At 36.6% G+C, this 25,813-nt stretch overlaps 1 long non-coding RNA gene across 1 annotated transcript; it reads right to left on the bottom strand.

Annotated features, from left to right (window-relative positions):
* Window positions 1-1,468: 1,468 nt before the first annotated feature.
* On the bottom strand, window positions 1,469-17,136 carry LOC127564361 (uncharacterized). Its single transcript, XR_007954244.1, has 4 exons — window positions 16,899-17,136; window positions 11,687-11,801; window positions 4,151-4,259; window positions 1,469-3,389 (listed from the first exon to the last, which is right to left on the bottom strand). It is a non-coding gene; the product is annotated as an uncharacterized LOC127564361 (long non-coding RNA).
* Window positions 17,137-25,813: the final 8,677 nt, after the last annotated feature.

Here is a 25,813-nt window from a genome sequence, read left to right on the forward strand (position 1 = left end):
ATAAACTTGTGGCTCAAGACGCTTGATGTGATATTTTTAACTGCATCTTTCAGCTGCTCTCACTTTGTTTGTGGGATACATATTGATTTGTTTTGCTGAAACATGTAGTGTAAGTATACATCCCCACATGGGTTTTTTTTTTTCCCACCACTCCATGCAGGTTATATTCATTCCAGTCAATCTTGTTTTTCTGCCTCCCGTCTAGAGAACTTTAATTAAAATGGTCTGCTAACACTGAATCTCTTAAAAGGGAGGGCTAGGCATCCTAAGTTGCATTCTCATCACAGAACTCCCAAGGAGGATTCGCCAACCCCCTCAAACATATGTGCAGAGAACAATGTTTGTCTAGAAGCTGCTAGGTTACACTGAGGACTGAAATACAAGAAACAGAGAGAAAAATGACAACAGGGAGGAAATCAATGAACGCCACGTCCAGGTAATTCCCCAAGCAAAGTGCTGAGTGTCGATTGGCCAGGCGATCCACTAGCTACTACCGGCTCAATCCTGGGAAGTACAATAAGCCCAAGAGCACAGGATGCTGTGTCTGATAAATATAAACTGACCCCTCAGGTCTCCCATCCCCCATATGTCTCCTCCAACTCAACATGAAGCTCTGCTTGATAATGATGAAAACCTTGAGTTTCGTGGGGAGCAGGACCAGGACTTATTTACTTTTTCTTTTCTTCTCTATTTCTATTCTAATAATTTCTATTTTTTATTCTTTTAGTTTCCACTCTATCTGGCTCAGAGTATTGGAACAATCTGGGCTCTAAAAGATATATTCTGTCTGGTGCTGGGAAAGACATTTGATTTTCTTTTTATTTAGTATATCTATCAGTAAAATGGAGATAATAGCCCCCGCTATCTCATAGATCTACAGTGGATAAGGCATTCTGTCAATCTTAAAGCATTATATAAATCTGAGTTATTAATATGAGCCCCCACAGGATTCTGGCACTATTTATGACCATGGACAAGTTTCTTATCTGATAAATGTAGATAGCAATATTTATATTACCTGCTTCATAGAGGAAATGTAAAGAAAAATATTTTTTAGCTTCAAGTCTTATATAAATGTGAATAATGATTATTATCATAATATCATAGAGCTTTATAATTAGAAAGGACCTCATTGGCTATTTATTAAATAAGGAAGGTAATATAAAGTGTAGGTTTGATGTCAGGAAGACCTGAGTTTGAATTTGTCCCTAGCTACTTAGTACCTATAAGAACTGGTTAAGATGATGCTGAGTGAAATGAGCAGGACCAGGAGATCATTATTTATTTCAACAATAGCACTATATGATGATCAATTCTGATGGACGTGGCCCTCTTCAACAATGAGATGAACCAAATCAATTCCATTTGTTCAATAATGAATAGAACCAGCTACACCCAGAGAGAGAACTCTGGGAGATGACTATGCACCACTACATAGAATTCCCAATCCCTCTATTTTTGTCTGCCTGAATTTTTGATTTCCTTCACAGGCTAATTGTACAATATTTCAAAGTCCGATTCCCTTTGTACAGCAAAATAACTGTTTGGACATGTATGTTTATATTGTATTTAATTTATACTTTAACATATTTAACATGTATTGGTCAACCTGCCACCTGGGGGAGGGGGTGGGGAGAAGGAAGGGAAAAGTTGGAACAAAAGGTTTTGCAATTGTCATTGCTATAAAATTACTCATGCATATATCTCTTAAATAAAAAGGTATAATAAATAAATAAATAAAAATACAAAAAAAAAAAAGAATTGATTAAGAGTCTTAATATCTCTCAGCCTCACCTTACTTATTGGTAAAATGGGGATAATAAATCCAGCTATCTCCCAGGATTTTTGTGAAGATCAAACAAGATAATATATATAAAGTGCTTTGCAAACCTAAAAGTGTAATAGACATTATCATGGTTATAATAATGCTATTACTTTATAACATGCCTTTATAAAAATCATTAATCCTTCACTTGAAGATTTTGAAGGAGTGAGAATCAACCACCTGTCAATGCACTTTTGGATAATTCTCATACATTTAACTTAAATTTCCCTCATTATAACTTCTATCTATTTATTGCTCTAGATTCTTATTAGAGGCCAAAACAAGAAGACTAGTCTCTATTCTTCATGGCCATCCTTCAAGAAATCCATCATTTTCATCCCCTTGTCACCTCTTGGCTATATATTCCCAAATCCTTTGATTGAATCTCAAATGTCACAAACTTGAGTCCTTTCAGTTTTCGAACCACCATTCTCTGGCTATTCCTTACTCATCAGTGGTCATCCTATAATTTGGTGATTAGAACTGAACAAAACAATTCAGCAGTAATCTGATCAATGTAGTGTGATGTGGGATCATTGCCTCCATATTCCTTGAAGCTCTCCCTCCCTTAATGCAGTCTAGAAAATATTAATTTTTGTAGTTATTATAATTCATTGTTGATTCTTATTGAGTTTGAAGCTACTTAAAACCCCTACCTTTTTCAGACAAATAGTTTTCTAATGCTGCTTCCCATTTTGTACTTCTAAAGTTGATATTTTGAAAGCAAACATGTCATTATATTTAGTCCTTTTACATATTATTCAATTTGGCTCAATGTTCTTACCTTTGAAGATTATTTTCAGTCCTGGCTTGAGCGTCCATTATATTTTCTATCTACCATTACTTTGTGTCATCTTTAAATCTGATAAGGCTGCCATCTGTGCCTTCATCCACATCATTGATAAAAATGTTAAACAGCAGCACAGGAATCAGCCCAGATCCTTGTTACACTCCATTTTATACAGTTATTAGGGAAATTGAGGTATAATACGGAAGACCTCACAGTAGGCAAATAATTTAAATGGAAAATATTCTCTGTCAACAAACATCAGAGCTTTCCCCTTCATACTCTTTACTCAATCTCAGTTCTCCAGTTTGAATTTCATGGAAAACCTGTCCATTTATCTTAATGCCTCACTTCCCATAGACTAAGCTAAGAGAGGATTTCAGAAAGGCTCAGATGTCATCAGTTCTTGATTTCATCCCAGGGAAGAACAATAAATTTTCCCCCTCTCTGCAGGGTTCTCATTAACTTAGTGGGGCTGACTTTGGTGGTAACTCTGCATGAGAAGGAGATAAGTGGAAGCATTCAGAAGTTGAGAATCAAACCACTTATGGAACAAAGCTTTATGAAGTACTAAAATTATCTGCATGGTTCATTAGTGCCCTGGATATCACATGACATTGTGTCCCATGCACCATACCAAATATAGTGCTTTGTCAAACATCCTGTTGCTGTTCAAATGTACTTCCCAAAATAATTTCAAGATGAAAGGAAAAGTTCTGTATGGTTGAGTCAATAAATCCACAAATTCTTTTGGGTATCTGCCCTGAATCTTCTCACCTGAAAAAAAAATCATGCATTAAAGGAAGTGCTTTTCATACCTAATTTACTCAAAGTAACTGTGAAGTAGTCATCGTGATGCATTAGGCAAGGCAAGAAGAAAGTGGAAAATACATGACAAAGATTAGGAAGACTTTAAAATGTCCTATCAAATGGCTATTGAGGAAGATGGAGATCCAAGTAATGGTCATGGTCCACTGGAAGATCACCTCTCACCTTGACCATTCTAGTAGCCTTCTAAATGGTTGTCCATTTTCCATTTTCTTCCCTTTCTCATCTGACTTTCATGAAGCTGCCATCTTGATATTCTTGAAATACAGATCTGATCAGCACACTATCTATACCAAAATCTCCAGAAGATTCCTATTGCTTCCAAAATAAAATTAAAACTCCTCAGTATGACATATAAAATCCTTTACAATATGGTTCCTATGTATCTTTCTGTTTTCATTTTACTCCCCTTTATCATAATTCATTCAGGTCAAACAAGTCAGTTTTTTTTATATAACCATCCTGGTATCCCATATCTGAAATAGATGCCCTCTGCTTCTTAGTGATCCTAGCTTTTTTTCAGAGCACTATGCAGGTGTCTAACTACATCATGAGGCTATTTCTGATCTTCGCAGTTGTTAATGCTCTCTTCCTCTTGAAATTATTTCCACCACTTTGCATATACTTTATATTCACAAGTACCTGAATCCTTGGCATCTAACACAGTGCCTGGCACATAGTGGGTACTTAATAAATAGTTGTTGAGTTACCTTAACTTCATTTGAATTGCACTGAACCACTTGATTGAGATTCTCTGTGGAGCTTTTGGGGCCATTCAAAAGAAGTCAGGTCTTGAACTTAACCTTGTGAAGAGAAAACCTGAAAAGAATGAAAGTATTTTAACTGCTTTTAACCAACATGTGGGTTGCAGGGCAATGACAGTAAAATTTTTGCTCTTGCATTTTAATGTGATGCTAAGATAGACCCTGATACGAGACATAAATATGAATCTCACTAACTCATTTGCATAAGCTTCAGGCTCAATGTTTGGGTTCTGTTTGAAAAATATGCGAAAACTCTGTTGACATTTTGTTTTAGAACCACTCACTCAGCCTTTACAAATTCCCAAATTTCTGATTTTGACTCCCAGAAAAAAAATGGCCCTTGCTATTCATAGAAGAACAAGCAAATAGGAAAATTAACCCCATTGTCTTTCAAGGAGAAATGAAGAGAAAATAGGACAGTTCTAAGATCACATGCAGTAATTATAATATTTACCATCATTATAATAATATTTCATTAATAGTAACTATTAACTCCAATTATAATTGCTTTGCCTTGCCCAGGAGAACTCTCGCTATCAAATAAATATATGTTTATTTAGGATCATTTTGTCTTAGACATATTATATGCTCTTCTTAATGCTGTGATGAAATCTCATTTCCCCTGACTCGGAAGTGGGAATTCTTGGCTGCTTTGACAGTTGACATCAGGGCTTTTCCTGGGCCAGCTGTTAGAGGTGTCTTTTCCCTTGAGGCTGCATGTATTATGGAAGTGACACATATGGGCTGCTCCTAGTAGCTCAGCAACCAAGGACTGCAGATCTGGGAGTTTGTAGACATTTTCTTTCCAGCATAGCCAGCTGCACACTTAACACCTTAGCTCTTCATCAGCAAAGAGAAACACAGAAGATAAAGAAGAATTTAAAAACATCAAGTTTCTGAGTTGGGAAAGAACTTAAGAGGTCATCTCTCATTCAAAGCATGAATCTTCTCTATCCCATCTTTCATCGAAAGCCATCCAGACTTAAATTCTTTTAACAATAGCAACTTAATTCTTTGTGAGCTGCTCCATTCCAGAAAATTTTTGCTAACGTTCAATCAAAAGCTACCTTCCTGTCACTTCCAATCCTTGGTCACAGCTTTGACATTTGGGGCAAAAAAGAATAAGTCTGATTCTTCTTCCATAGGACAACCCTTCAGTTATTTGAAAATGGTTTCTCAGGACCCAACCTCATCTCTACCTTTAAATATATTCTTATCCCAAATTTTGGGAGGATCCCCAAAATCCCTCTTTTTCAACTATTTCTCATATACAGTGTTTTCCAGATCATTCAAAAAGCACAAGGCCTTGAAGAATCCAATGAGTTTTCAAATTTATGCACCTAAATTTGAACTGAGAGGCAGCATGGTATAATGAATGGGGTACTGAACTTGGAGCAGAATTCAAATGCACCTAAGCTCAAATCTCACTTGGACACTTAACTAGCTGTTAAATACCTTAACCTATTTATGTCTCAGTTTTCAATAAAATGAGGTGGTTGAACTTAATATTATGCAAGATTATTTCTACCTCTAAATCTATGATATTATAGCATGGTGGCTGTGTGACTGTGGACATTTCATATATCATGTTGTTTGATCAACAAATATCTATGAAATGCCTAATATATATCAAGTACTGTTCTATACCCTAAGACCATATAAGTTATGGGGGTTTGCCAATTGTGATTGGTGGAGCAAGTTTTAATGTTTTGAGAATATCCTACACAGATATAATATTAAGACCAGACCCCCAAAAGTTTGCTTTAGCTTTTTTAGCAGCCATGTCACACAGTTGGGCCCACAGTTGAGAACCTAAGCTAACATTTTTTTTTGCAATAAATGGCTTTTTAGCCAAGTTTCCCAAATGTTTGAGCTATTTTTTTTTATTTTTTGGAAACTAAATTCAGGGTTTCTCATTTATTTCTGTTAAAATTAACTTTACATATTTTATTTTCTTAAGTTCTTTTATACCTTTGTCCAAATAATAGAGGCAAATATTGAAGAGAATAAGACAATCACATCTTTCAGTATACGGTGACATTCATCTCTCCAAGTTACACTTAGTCTCTGTGGCAGATAATAAGCCATCAGTGAATTATAGATTACATAATTTTAGAGTTGGAAGTAATATTCAAAATAAAGGAGTACAAATGATTCCATTTTGAAGATAAGGAAACAAAAGTACTGAGAGTTTAAGCAACTTATTCAAGATCACATAATTAGTAAATGTCTGAAGAAAAATTTGAACTCAAGTCTACATGATTATAAGTTCATACAATTATTTGACTATAATATCCCTCAGGTCATTTCTCCCATGTTGCCCACAAAGATAATGCTTGTGGTTTTGACACTCTGGAGTTCATTAGAGAACCATAACTCTTGGTTAAATGCTAAATGAAATAACAGGGACATGGAAAGCTCTTATAATCCTTTCCTGACTTACCACTTTCCATATCTACTGAAACTTGGTTTGGTTCTTCTGGAAAATAGTCTGATCTTTTTCTTGGCGTCCTTTCCCTGCTAATCACATCTCTATAATCTGTCCTACATTGCAATTCCAGACTGACCTCTTGGCAAAGATCATTGCTTGGAATCTAACTATCCCTTTGTTTTGCAGTATCTGCTGAACCTCAATCCAACTCATAACAGAGAATTTGTCAAATATCTTATTAAAATAAACACATACTAGCTTTGTGACATTCATCTGATATTCCATTCCAATAACTCTGTTCAGTGGAGAAAATGTTGTAATTTTGAATCCTAGAGAATCCATTACAAAGTTCAGAGAATATTGCTTTCCTTTCTGAACACACAAGTTCTAGATTTTTTGTAGAAATCAACTTTAATAATCAGTGGGTTCCAAAATCTCCTCCTTTCTGCTTTTTGAAAATTAAAACTCTTTGAAAGTTGCCTGTGTCCAATATTTTCCCCTTCTTTGTTCACATTTCCTTTGAGGTAATTAAATGTAGGTTGAGTGACCACATCTTAAAGTTCTTCTCATATCCTGGGATGTAGTTCATCTGGATTCCAGAGTCTCAAGGTCATTTAAAGTAGTTTTCCTATGCCTTCCCTTCTTCTGGGCTTTGTTGTTGTTCAGTCATTTTGTGATTCTTTGTGACCCCATTTGAGGTTTTTTTGGCAGAGATCATAGGACAGTTTGCCATTTCCTTCTCCATCTCATTTTACAGATGAGGAATTGAGGCAAAGGGGCTTAATTGACTTCAAGCATCCCAGTATCACACATTCTAAAGCCAGATTTGAACTCAAGAAAATGGGTATTCCTGACTCCATATCTGACACTCTATTCATTGTATCACCTGGCTGCTTGCCCCTGGGCTTTGGTTCCCTCTTAATCAGGTCTATGACATTCTATGGAGTTTTGAAGATGATTTTCTTTGGTGAAAAATGAACTAAAATGGGAGTTGTGTAGTTCTACTTTGTCAGTCATCTGTTAACATTACGCCATCTGCTTCAAGCAGTTGGCCTAGCCTTTCCTTGTTTTTCTTGCTCCAAATAAAACTTTAAAGGCCTCTATGTTGTCCAAACTAAATACTCAAATGTATCTATGATCATCCTTCCAATGATCCATCACAACTTATTAATGCCAGTTCATCCTGTGAAAATCTCATCGCTATCTTCCTAAAAGTTCACCATGGGATTTGCCCAGTGATGTGCTGGTAAATGTTTAACAATCTATTCTCCAGAAGAAAAAAAAAAGGCATACATTGCACACTTAAATTTAATGTGTATCAATAATACTTCCTCCATCAGTGGAACATGATATGGGCCATCCAATTGTTGTCCCTCACTCCTGACAAATAATTACCATGATCTTTTTTTTTTAATTTTATGTTTCCAAAGTAAAGATTGTTATCAAAAAATATCTTATTTGTAGCTTTATATAAGCAAAAAAATACAGATAAATCATTTTGCATTTTATATGGGAGTTTCTTCTATAACCATATACTTTGATCTCTTTTTTTTTTATTCATCACTGAGATCATTTGTGATAGTCTAGCTGGAGTTAGCCCATCTCAGGACTTTTATAACCTTTGGTTATGGGATCATACTGATTGTTTTTTCTTGATGGAAACTGCTATCCTAAGGGATAAATTCCTGGACTATCTCCAGAGGGCCTTTCCTTCACTATTGAGAATTCTAATATAACATGGTCACTTTCTCCTCTATAACCAGTTGTTCCTTGTTAGTGAAAATTAAATCCAGAGTAAAAAAATTCTCTCATTTTCTTATGCTCCTTTTAAAGAGAAGAAACTAATCAGCAAGGCAAATCAGAATTTTACCATAAAACTTTCCTTGTAGCAGAATGAGACTATCAACAGATATCCAAATGCCCAGAAATTTCCCATCATACTCTGTTATATCATCCTATCTTTCATTTGCTTATAGTATATATTCCCAATATTATCCCTTCTCTTCTTCTCTTTTATATTCACCAAGATCTCTAGCATATTTTTAACCTGAGGCTTTAACAGTTTTCTCCCATGCCAAACAAATTGCTCCAATGATGGAAATTAAAGAAAGTAGACCAAATAAGATCAGGGTAAATTGGGAGAAAGACTGGCAGTCCTTTGGTGACTAATTTTTAAATCATACCAAATGAGTAACTGTGGATAAGGACAACTGTAAGCTCATCATCAATGGGATTTTTTGTTGGGATAATTTTCTTTGTTTCCTTAATACTCTTGATTTTTCACATTCATATATATATAGCTAATGTCAGGATTTTTTTCCCTAGCTCTATTAAAAGTGGATTCTCAAATCCTACTAATCTTAATACAACCTCTCTGCTGACCTCCAATCTTGCATCTGCAACTGTATTTTAGAAATCTTCAACTAGATGTTCAGTAGATATCTTAAGCCTGATATGTCCAAAACAGAACTTATGATCGTTTCCCCTACATCCTGCCCTCCTCCCTCTGCCTTCCCTATAGCTATACAGGACAACAGTCCTTCAGGTTTATAGCCAGGATTCAGACTCAGTTAATCATAATCCCATATTCAATCTGTTTTCAAAGCCTGTTTATTTCACCTTTTCAATATCTCTCAAATATGTCCCCTTCCCTCCTTTGACAACTGTCACCACTCTATACAATTAAAATGGACTATTCCTCAAGTCTCTTCCCTCTTCAACCCATTCTCCAATACCCATCAAAATTAATTTCCTAAAGCATAGGTCCAACCAAGTTGCTACCTCACTCAATAAACTTCAGTGGCTTTTTATTGCCTCCAGGAGCAAATACAAAATCTTCTGCTTGGCATTCAAAGCCTTGCACAATCTAGCATCCTCCCAACTTTCCAGTCTTCTTACACCTTACTCCCAACATATACTCTTGGATCCAGTGACATTGGACCCCTAGCTCTTCCATGAACAAGACACTCCATCTCTTGCTTTGGGGATTTTCTCTGGCTGTCTCCTATTATTGTAATGTTTCTCTCCTCTACTCTACTTACTGACTTCCCAGGTTTCCTTAAATTCTTAATTTAAAATCTCACTTTTTTTTTTTTTTTTGGCTGAGGCAATTGGGGTTAAGTGACTTGCCCAGAGTCACACAGCTAGGAATTGTTAAGTGTCTGAGGCCAGATTTGAACTCAGGTCCTCATGATTTTAGGACTGGTGCTTTATCCATTAACCTAGCTATCCCTAAAATCTCGTATTTTACAGGAAATCTTTCTTCAACTCTATTTCCTGACTTCCTAGGTTTCCTTCAATTCTTAACTAAAATCTCTTCTTTTACAGGAAGTCTTCCCCATTCCCTCCTAATTGCAGTGCCTTCCCTCTGTTAATTATTTCTTACCTGTCCTGCATATAGCTTACATATATATATTTAGTTGTATTTTGTCTGCTTCCTTAAACTGTAAGCTCTGAGAGTAGTGAATTTCCTTTTGCTTCTTTTTATATCCCTAGAACTCTGCACAGTGCCTGGTGTGTGTGTGTGTGTGTGTGTATGTATATATATATATATGTATATGTATATATTTATATATGTATATATATATATATTTAACAATGTTTTAAATATGTTGCATTTAAGGGGGAAAAGTAAGGACCAATTGATTAGTCTCCAGAAGCAATTATCATTTCAAAGACCTAGATAAGAGTAAGTATAATAGGTGCTTAATAATTGTTGCTTGGTTGATGATGAAGAAGCAATGTGTTTAAATTTCAGCATTACCAATTGACCACATTTGTCTAAATAGAAGGTCTTCCTGAATAGAGACCACATCCCTAGATTGAGATCTCTTTGAAAAGAAAAAAAATAACATATACACACATGTAATACACATGAAAATTAAAACTAATTGTAGGTTTTACTAAAATTTCATAATAGTCCAGATTTTGGAAAAATGTGGCCCCTATTCAGATGAATTTAATAAGATAGAAAAAAAACCAGTTTCCTGACCCCCAGGGACTGTGAAACACATGAAGGAGTGATTCAAGAAGGATATGAAATCTTCTCTGGTGGTCTTTGAAAACTGGAAAGTTTCTCTGTAGATAAAAGTGCACTAAGTAAGTACAAAATACCCCAACTTTAAAGATAGGACAACATAAGAGATCAGTGATTTCTAAGCTTCCTTGAACTATTTTCTAGGATTGACTATATAGGGCCTAGAGAAGATAATAATAAAAATAATACCTAGCACTTATGTAGTACTTCGGGGTTTGCACAGATCTTTGTAAATGCTAACTCAACAACCTTGGGAGATAGGTAATATTATTACCCCTATTTAACAACTAAGAAAACTGAGGCAAATAGAGGTTATATGACAAGCCCAGGTCTCACAGATTGAATACTTCATGTGTTTCACAACCCCTGGAGCTCGGGAAATTTTTTTTTTTTCTATTCCATTAAATCCATATGAATATGGGCCATATTCCCCCCCAAAAAAAATTGGTATATTATAAAATTTTAGTAAAACTGACCATCTGTGTGGTCCGAAAAGACCAAATTTTGTTTCTGACTTGTCCTGGCTGTGGGAATCTGGTCACATCAGTAACCTCTCAGTACCTTAGTCCCCCGGTAAAGATTATAAGATGCAGAGAACAGATGTCAGCCTGCATTGACTAAGGGAGCTGGAGTTTCTAGGTCAATGAAATCAGAGGTCTAGTCTCGATCTAGATGGGTATCATTATCATTGCCTGAAAGACAGGTGGACTAGATATTAAGACATCCTCACTTTTAGACCTTGGAGAACATCATCTCACATCTCCATTGCTCAGACAAGGGAAGGATGGGCAGAGAGAAATGAACCCATGGGGCTGTAGCCAGTTACTAGCCCAAATGAGATAGAAACCAGATCCTCTGAATCACAGTCTGCTGCTCTCCCATTATCCCTCGTGGCCCCCTCTAAGCAAACATGATCTTCCTCCTCCAAACCCCCTACCAACCGAAAGCCATCAAACCCCAGGGGTTTCCCACATTTTCGGGAATAGACAAAGGCCACCAACGGCAGCTTACTCACCCAGCAATGACACATCGGTTTGAATTGTATCCCCGTAGCTTTTAGGACCAGGAGAGATGTTGGCTTTCTGCAGGCAGACTATCAGTATGTGGACACGCTGGATTTCCTGGAAAACCTAGCAAAAGAATAGAAAGAAGCAAATCATGTGCATTTTCTCTTTGGCCTGATGCTTGATTCTCATTAGATTTGCTGCCTGGTTTCAGCCCTGGGCATGTGCTTCTTTTCACGCCTGGTTTAGCTTTAACATTTTGGGAATCCTGACAGGATCTTACAGACTGTGAGAAGAGAATGGATATTCAATTAAGAAAAAAAGACTACCAAAAATAAAATAAAATGTAAAAAAAAAAAGACTCAAACCACATTTTTCCCATTGATATGAGTGATTTTGTGGTTGGGGGAAAGATATGAATAAAAAATGTTTAATATTTGGGGGGAGTTAGAGAATGAACTTGACATCTCCACAGTATTAGTGTTTGGCCAAAACAAAAGAAATTTTGGCTTCTGTAAACCATATCACGTGGACTCTTGTCTTTTTATATAGTCTATACAAGAATGATTTTTTATACTTTTAAAGTTTCCTTTGATCACCTGAGAACCATAAAAAAAAACCCAAAGATTTTTCTTTCCATTTTGAAAAAAAAAATCTCTCCCTCTTTGGAAAAAACTAGCTTGCAAAGACCAGATTTAGCTCTACAGATGTATACTGTAGAAAAAAATCACCTGGAAGTCCAAGTCCCAGAAATTAACAAGTGTTTTCCTTCAAGATTTTCTTTCCCCCTTAGTGCTTCTAGGAAACCCACCCCCATCCTCCCCAAGTCATTATCACTCTCCTCCTCCTTCCCCAACCCCTAGTTAAGAGAAGACTGTTCTTTTCTTTCAGCCTCCCAAATAGCCCAGGGTTCCCTCCCCTGGTGGCTGCCTTATGGGGGAAAGGAGGAAGGAGAGCTAGTTTCTTTATTCCTCATCCCAGAAAACTGAAAGAAAAAGATCCCTATGGCAACCCTTGTTTCTGTTCTCTTTAAAACACAAATCATAGGATTTCAGAGTTGGAAGGTATGAATGAGAAAGTGAATGAATGAATAAATAAATAAGCATTATTAAGATCTTAAGATGTGCCAAGCACTGTATACCTCACAATTTATTTAATATAACCATACTTGAATAGGAATGTCTCCCATAACATCTTTGGCAAATTGTCATCCAGTTTCTCTTTGAAGACCTTTGATGATGGGGAACTTACTATCTTTTAGGCAGTTTACTCCATTCTTCTCCTATGATTGAACTGACATTTCTCTTTTTTCACTTTTTCACTCTTGTTCCTACTTCTATTTCTGGAATAAACAATGCAAGCCTAATCCTTCTTGCAAATGTCAACAATTTTGATGCACTTAGAGGACTACCATGTCCCTCCCACCCTCTATTATCTCTTCCCCAAATTAAATATCTTCAGTTAGCTCAACTAGTTCATTTTATGTCAGGGTGTTAGGATGAGCCTGACATTAGAGGGAAATTGAGATACTCAAAAGTCATTGAACAGTGAACAAAAAGAAGCTAATTTTGTCATAATGCAGTCAGGATATGTACCGGGGGTCAATAACACTTAGTTCCTCTGAAACAGGTCCCACCGTGTCTCTATAAAGAGACATGTCATTTTATGGGTAGGTAAATCACATGGTCTTCATGTCTCCACAAAGTTAGAAATATCCCAACACAACATCCGTGTGTATGAAAGGACTTTTTATACTCTTAAGGGACCAAGAAGTTGTTCTAAGGAAACAGGGACTAGTCAGATGTCAGGGACAACTGTATCTTCTTGTAGGGAAAACTAATAATTTTTCTTGCAACAAGGAAGGAATTCTATGCTGCTACTGAGATGCAGTCTAAGATCAGATTAGATTTGTTGGTTTCCATTTCACTCTGTTGTGATTTTGGATATGTCACTTAACCATGTTTGCCTCAGTTTGTTTCATCCCATAAAATGAGCTGAAGAAGGAAAGGGCAAACCATTCCAGTATCTTTGCCAAGAAAACCCCAAATGGGGTGGAGAGTTGTACATGACTGAAACAGCTCAACAACAATAACAACAAATATCGCATTTTAATTCAGCTTGTGCAAGTGGTCCATTAAACCCCCCAAGTATTTTTTTTACTTGTATTGTTGCTAGCCACAATAGATAGGTAGTGTACTGGATAGATTTCTGAACATGGAATAAAAAAAGACCTGAATTTAAATACAAATTCAGTTATTCTTCAGACGTATGACCCTGGGTAGGATATTTAACTTTTCTTTGCCTCAGTTTCCTCATCTGTAAATGGGAATAATAGTAGGCCCTGTCTCAGAGGATTGGTGTGAGGATCAAATGAGATAATAATTATAAAATGCTTAATATCACACTTGGCACATAGTAAACATTATATAAATAACAGCTATTGATATTGTTTATTACTACTATTATTACTACTACTACTACTATAATTACTACTTTTATTACTCCTTCTCCTCCTGCTACTATTATTCCTCCTCTTCCACCTCTTCCTCTTCTTTCTCCTTCTCCTACCACTACTACTACTACTACTACTACTATTACTCTTTCTCCTCCTCCTATTATTATTCCTCCTCCTCTTCCTATTTCTCCTCTTACTACACTTTTACAATCTGTTTAAATTTAGGACTGCATTCATCACCATTATAATCACTATTGTATTAGTTTCACCTGATCACTGTAACCTGTCAATGAGTCTGGCTTATATTTTTTCACCTTAAACCTATACGTAAGTCTAAATAGAATCCCAGGTATTTTGTACCATTCCATTTTGGACTTTAGCTGACCCATGAGTTTACTCTGACAGGCTTGGGAATCAAAAGAACCCCTCGCCCCTTTGAAAACTGTCATCAGTCTGAAAACATGTTCTGACCCCCTCTGAAGTTCTCAGCTCCACTTCTTTCCCCTCTGGTGTTCCATATTATGGCTTTGCCCAAAAGCACTCCCAGAGAGAATATGAGGATCTATTCCAGCAAATACTCTGAAGTGTTTCCCCATGTTCCAATATATTTTATATATTTTGGCTGAACTTATTTGAACCAAATGTTTTGAATGCCATCAGCTTGTATAATGGTTAGAATTATTTTTTACTGCTCCCTGGGTTCTAGAAAAAGGTTTTTCCCATTGGGCTGAATGACAGTTTTGATTTGTGGATAGAAGACAGCTCACATTTCTTATAAACCTCTGTCTGACAATTGCCCTTCTCTGTGGTATCCTTAGCAGATCTATTTACCAACCTGGAAAAACAAAACAAAATATAACTAAAAAGGGAAACAATTGAACTTTAAAAAACATTAAAAAAAACATTTCAGTGGTATTAGAATCTATAAAAAATGTGCAGACCTTGGGAAGGAAGAGTCTATATGGCAAACGTGGTATATTGGCCACTTTTAAAAGTATATATCTTGAGGGCAAGTACACTGGCATAAGCTACTCTATACAGCTACAGTGACTCATTATCCACACTTTAAGCTCAACAAGAATTGCCATTGTAACCTGCCATTTCCCAGAAAACCCAACATATTTCTGGAACAAAGAAATTCCCCCCTTTTCTCTTCTTACATTCTCCTCTTGACCTTTCACTATTCCTAAGCATCTTTCCAAAAGAGGGAATTTAGGAATGAGTAGCAGGAGAATATTCTCATATTATTGCATTTCATTTTACTTTTCTTCCAAGATTTTAAGAGAACGGGGCCCTCAGGTTCTACCCAAGGTGGGGAGAAGTTTCAAACCAGTGTAAAGACTTATCAATTAGGTTTCTAGTTTCTATCATTTCCAAAATATCTAAAATTTAAATCTCACAAGACATATATAAGATGTTCTATCAAGATTCATCCTAACTCAGTCCAAAGATCCAGGAATGGAAGATAAGGAAGGAGAGGGACAGGAGAACCACAAGGCTAAAACCCCAAAGGTCCAATAGAAAAGAATCCATTTTTATCAGTAGTGAGGGAGGAGCAGGAGATTCTTTGCCAGGTTTATACCCCAAGATGGCTGGTGATTAGAATAGGACATCTTGACTACACTTTGTCTCCTGACCAGACGTATCCCTTGTTGGTACGTAGAGAGTTCTTCAGCATCTCCTGTTTTCTCAGGATATACTTCTTATCTTCAGCGATCAGACCCCAGTTGAACCTCTACCTCTTCCTGCCATTGCTACTTACATCCCAGTGCAAACCTTTCTAGATATGGCTCTGGTATTGGGGTAAGTTGGTGTGGCCTTCTGAAGCAATATACGAACATACAAAAGAAGGCCATTACCAGCAATTATAACCTTTTTTAGATTTGGGATGTACAGATCTCCCTCTCTCTCTCTCTCTCTCTCTCTCTCTTTACTTTGCAAATAAATAAATTACTACTATATAAGTTATATCTGAGAAATATAATCAGAATAGAATGAAAAGACTTGGCAAATTATATCTCTTTTCTTCAATCTTGGGAATTCTTGAAACAAAAAGTTAATCAGTTTCATTTTCTGCTACCATCCCTCTTGTCTTGGATACTATGGTGCCAAGGATTTTTAAGTTGCTTGAGGGCAGTTATGTCTTTATCGCCAGGGGATCCTTGTCTTGATAGTCTTACTATATTTTAGGCACTTGGGATGTAACAAAAAGCTCAAAAACAAACAAACAAAACAAAATCCCAATCTCAAACCAAAACAAAACAAAACCCAGACCCAAATCACCCTGATATGGTGAACAATACAGCAATGCACATTTTTATAGGAAATGTGTCCTGCCATGTCACTAGGCTTTAGAGACTTTAAACCATACACTGAATTTTTTTTTGGACTCTGCAAAATGAATATTAATGATTTCCCGAATTTCCTAGGGACACTATCTAGTATCAACACTTCTCCCTCCCTTATGGGATGATATTTTTTCCAAAGATGTTTAGACATCTCACCACACAATAACAAGGATTATCTTAGGTCCCTACATCTACCAATGTACCTTTATCTTCACTTGGAATTTGTTTTTAATCTTGTAAATCAGTAACCAGCCAAAGTGATAGCTGCTGATTTTAAATGCTTCATGTTATTTTTAATGGTTTTCCCAGAGCTGGGAAACTGATGAGCATATATGTAACAGAAACACATCTCCCATCATTTTTTAAAACACATTTTCATTGTACAGTTTTGGCTAAAAAAAAAAAAAAGCAGATACTTACAGAGTGAGTTCTTTTGTTGTTTATATTTCTCTTGGCTGGGCTCCAAAGAGCATTTAGCAGTATATTAATCAGCCTGAATCCGAGCTCCATAGACCACTACATTTTCCTACTGCACCTGAGGACTGCAGCTGAATACTCAGTGTCTCTTGTCAAGGCAGAAATGTATTTTCAATGTATATTGAATCCACTGCTTGCATATTATCAACTGCAGAATCCAGGGGAGGACTGAAATTGCAAGCAGTTTTTGTCAGCCTTAAGTCATATGGCAAAGGGGGATCCTTTTTTTTTCTTTGAACTTCTGGGGGAAACAGAATTCTCTGCAACTCATATTGTATCCCAGAAATGTCAACGGAAATTTCCAATAGGTTTTTAAGATGAGTTTAGCAAAGAGAATGTCACAGTTAGATTAGCTATTTCTCCTTGGTGATTGGTTCTTGTATTGAGAATGGGGGGAACACTTGCTTTGAGTGAAATTCAGTTTTTAAACTTTGAAAAAAGAGGGGATACCAATAGAATAAAAGATGAAAAGGATTTGGGGTATTTTGCACAAGGAAATCCAAAAAGTCAATTTATCTTGCTTTATTAAATTTGACTCGGGTTTAGCAACATCATGCACTTCTAGCAATCTAACAGTTTTGCTCTCACTGAGCATGCTCCATTTTCCATGCCTCAGGGACAGAATCTCTTGCCTTTCCTTTCTTATTAGGGGCTCTTATATAATAAAACTATGTGAGTTTCCTGATCTCAATTGTATAAAAGGAGGGGCATGTTGATTGGATAACCAAGTAATTGCTCCAAGGAATAAAATACCAAAATTTCCTCCTTTCTTCTTTTCTGTCATGGTAGTAGATATGCCCAGCTATGACATGTTTAATTCTAGGAGAAATCTACATTTCTACAATCCAAAGACATTGGCAAAATTAAATCTTTGAGCATGGGCATTTTAAAAAAAATGGCTTCACTGCCTCTGCTAGCAAATTACAGATTTTTTAAAAAGGGAAGTAGGGAAGGAAGGAAAGAGGGAGAGAGGAAGGAAGGAAGGACAGAAGGAAGAAAAACGGAGGAAGTGAAGAAGGGAAGGAAGAAAGGAGGAGGGAAGTAGGGAAAGAAGAGAGGAGGGAGGTAGACAAGGGAGAGAGGGATGGAAGAAGAAAGGAGGGAGGAAGGGAGGAAGGAGAGAAGGAGGAAAGAAATGAAGGAGGAAAGAGAGGAAGGGAGGGAAGGGAAGGTGGGAGAGAGGGAAGAGAGAGAGGGAGGGAGGAAAGAGGGGGGGAAGGAAGGAAGGAAGGAAGAAGGAAGAAGGAAGGAAGGAAGGAAGGAAGGAAGGAAGGAAGGAAGGAAGGAAGGAAGAAGGAAGGAAGGAAGGAAGGAAGGAAGGAAGGAAAAAAGGGGATTTCCATGCAAAGGAAGACAATATATGGCCTGGTTTATAAACCATCCAAAACAACCTTCCATACATAATATCTCCTTCAAGATACATCTTGTGCATATCGAGAGACTGATATATTTGTATATTTTCCCTGACTTTGTTTTATTCTCAGAAATTTGAGGAGTTTATTCCCTGGAGCCTATTTATAATGATGCTTCAGGTTCAGCTGTGTGTCCCCTTTGGCTTTCTTCCTGAAGTGGAGAAGCATTTGCACAGAGCACACCAGGTGTTACTTTCATATTCTCAGACATCTTAGAATACATTAACACAAACACTAAATCAAAACATCGCAAAATTAATGATCACTGCCAGGATAGCTAGACCAAACTTTTTATTACCCAATGAGATTTGGGTGCCTTGTGTCTTCCTTCTTGATCTTTCCAGTGGGTTATTGGATAGCCCAATCCCAACCCTCACGCATCATTTTTAATAGATACTTGGAATTTGCATGAAGGGTACTACTCTCACCAATTTCTTATCATCAAGTTGTTTGAGGCTGTGGAATAATGATGACATATTCAGAGACTGAATTCTTCAAGTCTTACTTCATTATCTGTCATGATCCCTAATTTTGGGTTCAAGAACTAAAATATAGGGCATCTGTTTGTTATTTCTATTTTTTTTCTTTTTTTTAATGTGGAAATAATCTGAAGAAAATTACTTTCATAGAAAAGAAGATAATGAAGAGGGTGGGAATTGTTTTTTGTAAGCACTTCAAACTACTGGAAACTATGGGTCAGTCTTTGGGGGAAGTCAATTAAACAGCAAGTGCTTATGAAATAACTACTATATATATGTATATGTATATGTATTAGGAACTGTCTCTATGTGCTTCAGGATAAGGTGAATGATACTGTGATACTGTTAGCAATAGACCTTCCATTTAGTACATATATATAGGAACTGTCTCTATGTGCTTCAGGATAAGGTGAATGGTACTGTGATACTGTTAGCAATAGACCTTCCATTTAGTACAGCTGAAGCCAAAGGTTCTCTTACCCATCGCCTTGATTTCCTTCCATCAGCAGTCAGACACTTCCATTAGGTCCTAAATCCAAAATGTTTCTGTGTGAAAGATCATTTTGTCTAATTAGTCACTCTGGATTATAGTAAAATACACAAACTAACTGCATGGAGCTTTGCTGAAATCCATCAAATGGGAAAGTTACCCAGCATTTGCCATATTCACTCCACAGGCTGTGTAAGGAACCTGAGCAGTGGCTACAATAAGAAATGTCTACAAGAATTTGTCTCATTCAAAGTTTTTCATAATGGAGTGTTTTCCTTTCAAATAGATGGATGGCTTTTTCTCCTCTTGGGTATTGACAGCACAGGAAGTCGAAGCTTTGTATTTATCCTATGGAAAAGTACAGGGAAAAGATTTGGTCAATAATGACATGGGAAGACCACCTTCCAGACCTCCAGAGGCACCTTCTTCATCCACGCTGAAGCCAAATATTATCCCCAAGAAAGTTCAAAAGGGGGCATAAACCTCTAATGAATTGGAGGTCAGAGAAAGAGATGGTAAGGTTTCTAAAAGAGAGGAGGGGGATTATTTATTGACAGGAGAGGTAGATTTTCCTAAAAATATTGAATTAAATCTTTGCCCTTGAGTTCTAAAAGGAAGTTGGGGGAGAGAATGTCAGAAACAGATGGAAATTTTCCAAGTGGGGGGTGGAAGAAATACTTAGAGAAAGAACAACACATACTCAGGTCCTAAACAATCAGAATAGCTTAAGGATTGGGTAGCTACATCATCCCATAAACCCTTACTCCAAAAAATGAAGGAAAAAGGACAATGGAATACAATCAACTAACAATTTGGGGCATCTTAAAGTTATTATCCATAGCCTAAGGGCATTTTCACCTTAACCTGAGGAATAAAACAATACAGAAAACATTGGCCAGAATATGAGAGAGAATATGTCAACTTTGGTCTTTGTTCTCTTTCTGATTTTTTTGGTTTTTATTGTCTGACTTGTGGGTTGGATTCTGACTTTTGCATTCCACCTCCACTGTCAGCAGAAGATTGGAAAAAGGGTCATATTTTTATTGTAATACTTGTTTTCTTAGGACCTTGAGTCAACCATACTGGAAATACCATATAACAAACAATTCTGGAGCCTGGGCAAAATTATGGGGGAGAGGGAATTGGGGCAAAGGGAGGAGACTTCCTTGAGACACAAAACTCTACATAGCTCACTGACTCATGGTAAGTATAAAGAGTTCCTGGGATATCTTGAGAAGCCCACTTCTAGAGAAAGTTGGATGAAGTGGGAATAGGACAGAGTCAAGTTCATCTCTAACAGGAGAAGGCAAGAGGTACAACATCGATTAGAATGTGACACTGAAATTCAATTTCACTATAATTAAGGGGCAGAATTCTGTCTTTTCCACTTAGAAGTGGCCTCTAGAGCATCCAATCCCCTAAAACTCCCACTGCTCAGAATGATCTAGGGTTGCAGTTTGTGTGTGTAATCGTGGTGAGAAATATGGTGGCAATTATCTCCTTGAGTTTGAGAATATCTTAAAAGCCGTATGTCCTCCCCTGGATCCTTGGAGCAGGGAACAAGAATAATAGATGCTCAGGAGGAATGTGCTGCAGCTGTGGGAAGCCTGGTACAAGGTCACTGTGGGACTCTGAGGCAGGGGAAGTTGCTATTGTATAGATAATCGCGTTCCCCTTTCCATATATGGTACACGAAGACAAAACCCAGTCATCCTGCCTTGTCCTGGGGAATTTTGGAGTACCACCCAACTTCCAACAGGTCTTCATCGCCCTAGAGTCCCCAGACTTCTTGGGCTCAGATCAGCCTCCTGAGATCACCAGATGAAGGAGACCAAACATTAGTTTTTATTAGTAATAATGGTTGTGCTTTGACTACTTACACTTTATTTTAAAAAAATAAAAAATACTTTGGTTCCCATATGGGCTGACCATGGGAGTCCAGAGCATTTGAAGGCCCTGAATATGCCTGAATATTGCCCACTTTACACCACAGGATACACCACAGATTAGATGGAACCATTCAAAACGTTCCCAGAGTGCCTGGGAGCACACAGAAAGCCCAGGATTAGCTCCCTAATTGGCACAGTCTGTATGCACTGTTGGGGCTTCAGGCTAGAGCAAAAGATCCATCTGTTGAAGTTATTCTGGCAACTGTATTTTTTAAAATCATGGTCAGTATGTATTTAAAGAATAATTCAATCGGTGGTCAGTGTGAAGTGTTTGTTTTTAGCTGTCCCAGCGTTGAATGTTTATCTCTAGTTGTAAATCAATCATCTTGAATCTATAAGATATTACTCATTAAGAATTTTAATTCATCAGGTATTATTACCCATCACCCATGACTGGAGGTAAAATGTAGTTTCCACATATCATAAGAACATAACTGGAAGGCTAGAAGGGACAATTTGGCTCCCAAACTTCTGAAACTTCTGACTTGCCCAAGCTCACACAGATAGTAACATCTGAGAGGTGATTTGAACCCATTCACTGATTACATTCTTATTGTAACACAAGGTTTTCCCTTCCTGGACCTTAGTTTCCGAATCTGTAAAAATTAAGTGTTTGGACTGGATAAGTTCTAAGGTTATTTCTAGTTCTAAATTTGTACTACTCTCCTTGTTTGGTGTTGAGATCATTTTTATTGTTAAATCATTTTTCAGGCACATCCAACTCTTCATGATCTGTTCTGGAGTTTTCTTAGCAAAGATGCTAGAGTGGTTTGTCATTTCCTTCTCCAGCTCATTTTACAGATGGATTAACTGAGGCAAACAGGGTTAAGTGACTTGGCCAGGGTCACACAGCTAGGAATTGTTATGTATCTGAGGCCAAATTTGAACTCAGGTCCTTCCGACTTCAGGGCTGGTGCTCTATCCACTGTGCCACTTAGCTGCCTCTTTTTCACTGTTTTTAACAGAGTCCCTAGCACAATTAATAATAACAAATTAATAATTATATTAATAAGCATAATAATAATAATAATAAATGTTTCTTAGTTGATTGAGTATCCTCTGGGGGAGGGACTTAGATTAGACAGACCCACAATCCACCCTGGAGAAGCAATCTATCTTGGAAGATAAACTAAACATACATGTAAAGTTACCAACAGTACAAGACCTATTAGATTCTCTTTGCCCACTTACTGTATAAAGAATGAATTGGAAAGACAGTGATCCAGGAAGGAAATTTCTTCTGTGGTTTATACAAAACGAAAAACAAGAAGGAAGTGGAAAAAATATAAAACATGGGGAACAAAAAGGAAAACTTTCTAGTGGAGAATAAAAATTAGATCCAGGAGAACTTAGTTCCAAATATCTGCCTCTCTTCCTCATTACATATGAAATCTTAAAAAAAAATCCAACTATTTTCATAAGAACTTATATTAATTTGAACCTCCCACTGTTTCCCATTAAGTAACAAGAACAGCAAAAGTAAAACTCTCATCATAAACATGTATAATCCAGCAAAACAAATTTCCTCATTAACCATGTCTGGAAATGCTTGTCTATCTACATTTAAAATTTTTCATCTCTCTGGCAGGAGGTGGGAAACATGGTTCATGCTCATGTTTCTCAAAGGAGTCTTGTTGCATTGATCAGAATTCTAAAGTTTTTTCAGTTTTCTTTTTCTCTATAATGTCATCATTGTCTAAATTGTTCTCCTACTTCTGTTGAATTCACCCTGAATCAATACATACACATCTTCTTAATATCCTCTAAAATTGTCTATTTTTGTAATTTTTTATGGTACCATAATAATCAATTGCATTTAGGGACCATAACTTGAGTCATTCCCCCCAAAGTCCTTAGCTTCCTGTTTGGGGCTACTGTGAAATGAACTGCTATCAATATTTTAATACATATAAGTCCCTTTCCCTCTTTCCTCCCTCTTTGGAGTATAGGACTAATAATGATATTGCTATGTCAAAAGGTATTTATAATATTTAGTAAACTTATGGACACAGTTCCAGATTTTATTTTTACAGTGGATGAACTAATAGTTCTTTGACCTTGGGCAAGGGTTTTCCCCTTCCTGGACCTTAGTTTCCGAATCTGTAAAAATTAAGTGTTTGGACTGGATAAATTCTAAGGTTATTTCTAGTTCTAAATTTGTGCTACTATGATTGTTTGCAATTGATGCAATCAGCATGATATCTTTTGTAAACAGAAGCATCTGGAGGACCCTGCAGATGTTATTAAGCCCTGCTATGAATCTAAAAAAACTTTTGAAAAGAAAAAAATAATCCTCTACCCATCAAGAAAGGGCAGTAGTGGAGGTTGCCAGTGGATAAAATTGTAAAGTTATCCACTGACAAGTGGAATAGCAGTGAAAGCTAAGCACCAAAAGGGCAGAGTTTAAGAGAGAAAAAAGCTGCAGTCAGAATCAAGAGCTCCTCATTCCCAAGGCTGGAGAAGGGAGGGAGAATTGGTAGTCCTGCACTTTGTATTATTCAGTCATCTTTAAAAAAAGGCTATTATGAAAATGAGAAGGCATAAGAGATGTCAGGCTGGGTGACATGGGAATTAAATCATCCTAGTTATTCAAAAGATTTAAGGAGAATAAGAAGAGGATTCAAGAGGAGGTAGGTTTGCAGTAGGTCCAGTTCTTCTGAGATGGCTAAGGATTTGAGGCTGTTAGCTGTTACTGAGGTCACTGGCAAAGATAAAAAAGCAAGAACTTTAGATATCATCCAGGCTTTGTAGGATTTGAGCCCCCAGCTTTTTTCTATGAAGAAGCAACTGAATGAACAACAAATAGAATAACAATAACAGAAATAAATACCCACCGTAAACAACAGCCTCACATATCCAGGGGAGAGGGAGTTTTAAGGGGATTCCAAGATAGGATTAATAGTAATGAGGGGCCTTTTGACTTCACCATTCCACATGAAAATCTGTAGTAAATTCAGTAAGCAATTAGTGAGCACTTACTGTATGTCAGACACAGACATGACATTTCCAAAGCTCAGAGTCTTAGAAATGCTGCTTGGAAACCATCTCATCCAAACTATTCATTTCACTTTAGGAAACTGAAGCTCCAAGAAGAAAAGTGGGATGCACCAGAGCACAGCATCATACATTTAGAATGGGAATGGTCTCTAGAGATAATCTAATTACAGGGGCATGCTGATAGATAGATAGATAGATAGATAGATAATTAGATACATACATACATACATGCATACATACATAGGTAGATAAATACATATACATATATATATATATATATATGCATTCATGCATTAATATATACAAAATACCTAGATAGGTAGCTTCATAAATACATGGATGGACAGAGAGATAGATAGACAGATAAATAGATAGGTAACTAGATAAACACACACATATACATAATACATATACCCAGCTAGATGGATATATATATACATACATGCATACATACACACATAGAAATAGATACCCAGGTAGATAGATGGATGAATGGAGAGAGAGAGAGAGAGAGAGAGAGAGAGAGAGAGAGAGAGAGAGAGAAAGGAAAGAAGGAGGAAGGGAAGGAGAGAGGAAGGAAGGAAGAAAAAGAAAGAAAGGAAGGAAGGAAGAAAAGAAAGAAAGAAAGAAAGAAAGAAAGATGAACAGAGATAGATTAGATGCATACATACTTACATACATATAAATATCCAGATGGATGGATAGGTAGATACACAGATACATAAACATAGAGAAATAAATGGATGAATAGATATATAGAGATATATAGATACATATAGATAAATATAGATATATAGGATTATATGACAAATACTAAAAGTAACACTATAAAAATTGAAAGGGTATGAGATCAGGTAACTTCCATATGTGTGTCTAAGAGAAGAGTCTTTAAACAAACAAGGAAAGGACAGAATGATTATAAAGGACAGATAATTTCAATTACATGTAATTTATTACATGAATAAAATTAACACAATTAGAGTACAAATGGAAGCTATAAAAAAGAAATCCCCAGTAGCTCAGTATTATTAAAAGCAACACATTATTTTCCAAATGCAGTTCAATTTGTTCTTTACTTCCTATTTAATTCAGATCCCAAATAATTTCCTATCAACATATATCTGATCCCAGGTATATCTGATACTGATACACTAATGAAAAGAAGGCAAATCTAACTGCTTGCACATTATTATCTAGACATAAGACATTTTTTATCCATTTAGATTCTCCTATGTATATTGTTAAGTTAATCTGTTTTCAGTTATCACAGATCTCATGGAGGAGCCTTGAAATCTTCTAGGACTTGATAGATTAGGACAGCATCATCTACAAATAGGAGAATCTGAAGGATCACATCTTCAATAAGGATCTTTTAAGATCTTAAGCAGTACAACCTCTATCACAGTGGTGATGACCTTTGAAGAGGATACAGCTCTCTGTTTTGTCTTGATTTATATTTTTAATCAGAGGATCTTTGAATGGAGTTTTCTTTGTAGTTGTGGAGAAAAAAAGAAATTTTGTAAAAGCAACT

Source organism: Antechinus flavipes, chromosome 5 (genome assembly GCF_016432865.1).
Source record: "Antechinus flavipes isolate AdamAnt ecotype Samford, QLD, Australia chromosome 5, AdamAnt_v2, whole genome shotgun sequence".
Taxonomy (NCBI): Eukaryota; Metazoa; Chordata; class Mammalia; order Dasyuromorphia; family Dasyuridae; genus Antechinus; species Antechinus flavipes.